The sequence below is a fragment of the Lactuca sativa genome, chromosome 8, assembly GCF_002870075.4.
Source record: "Lactuca sativa cultivar Salinas chromosome 8, Lsat_Salinas_v11, whole genome shotgun sequence".
NCBI lineage: Eukaryota > Viridiplantae > Streptophyta > Magnoliopsida > Asterales > Asteraceae > Lactuca > Lactuca sativa.
The window spans coordinates 245,767,842-245,769,065 of NC_056630.2; the positions used below are offsets into that span (position 1 = coordinate 245,767,842).

The following is a 1,224-nucleotide window of genomic DNA, read 5'->3' on the forward strand; positions in this document are numbered from 1 at the left end:
TGAATCGGTAATTATCAACTGCCTTAATTTACAAAATGAAAATATACCTTTCACCGTTGCGTTAATTATCAAGTTGTAGAAAAAGGAACTCATGTTATGTGAGATTAGTCAAAAAGTTGAAGGTTCACTTCTTTTTTATTATTATTGAAGATTGAAATCTGGAACATATTTCTTACAAAATGGAAAATGTTCTTTTTGGTTGATATGGATTTATCCATAACTAAATATTCTATTTTAATTATCCAACATCTCGTATTTAGTTTCAAAATCCACTTCCTATTGACACGTAAACAAATTAATTCTAAGTCAAAGAATAAATAAAAGGAGAGGAAGAATGGGGGGAGTAGGGTTCGGGAGAGGGGAATAAGGATTTGGGGTTCATCCCACATAGGCTGCTTACAACAAACAACATGTGTGAAAGTCATTACACAAAGCAACAAGCTGCAACATGTACATGTATGCAGCCATGTGTTAAGCACAAAGTGAACTATATTTTCCTCTTTTATTAAAGAATACCATGTGATTGCCATATTTAGTGGTATATGCCTAGTTTTGGAGAGTCTCCTCTTTGGTAGAGGACTCCAACAAATCTTAATTAAAAGCCCAAATTTCTATCTTTGATGGAGGACTCCAACCAATCTTAATTAAAAGCCCAAATTTCTATCTAACAATAGGATCTTATAAAAAATTGCTCACCTACAACTTCTCATTTGAGCTTATGTTTTTTTTTTTAATTTAATGACAATTAACTGTTATTTTTTTATATTCTGGAAGTTATAAACGAGAAGATTGAGAATGATAAGCAACATCATGAAAATTCAACTGGATTATTACATTTTGTTACTTCTTTAATGTGTTTTATTCATTTATTAATTTGCTATGTCATGCAGGCACGCAAGCACCTATTGATAGTCCGAAAATGAAGCAGCAGAGTCAACATTTTTAATCATATCAGTCGATTTGAATAAAGATGTATGGAACTGTGAATGAATATAAAGTACATAATGTTCGATAAACTTATTATATTAATATATTCGTATTCACAATATGTTTGATTTTTCAAAGAAATATAATGATCTTGGGCGCTTGCATCATCGTAATTGGATGAGGTTATTGATATTGAAGCTTATAAAGTTTAATAATTTGAGGAGAACTTGACTCATACCGCTGACACATTGGAAGATTATCCAAAGAATGTCAATATGCCTTGGTGTGGTTTGTAAC

General features: G+C 31.2%; 1 non-coding gene across 1 annotated transcript; it reads left to right on the top strand.

Moving 5' to 3' along the window:
* Positions 1-462: 462 nt before the first annotated feature.
* LOC111885496 (U5 spliceosomal RNA) lies at positions 463-581 on the top strand. Its single transcript, XR_002848117.1, has one exon. It is a non-coding gene; the product is annotated as a U5 spliceosomal RNA (small nuclear RNA).
* Positions 582-1,224: the final 643 nt, after the last annotated feature.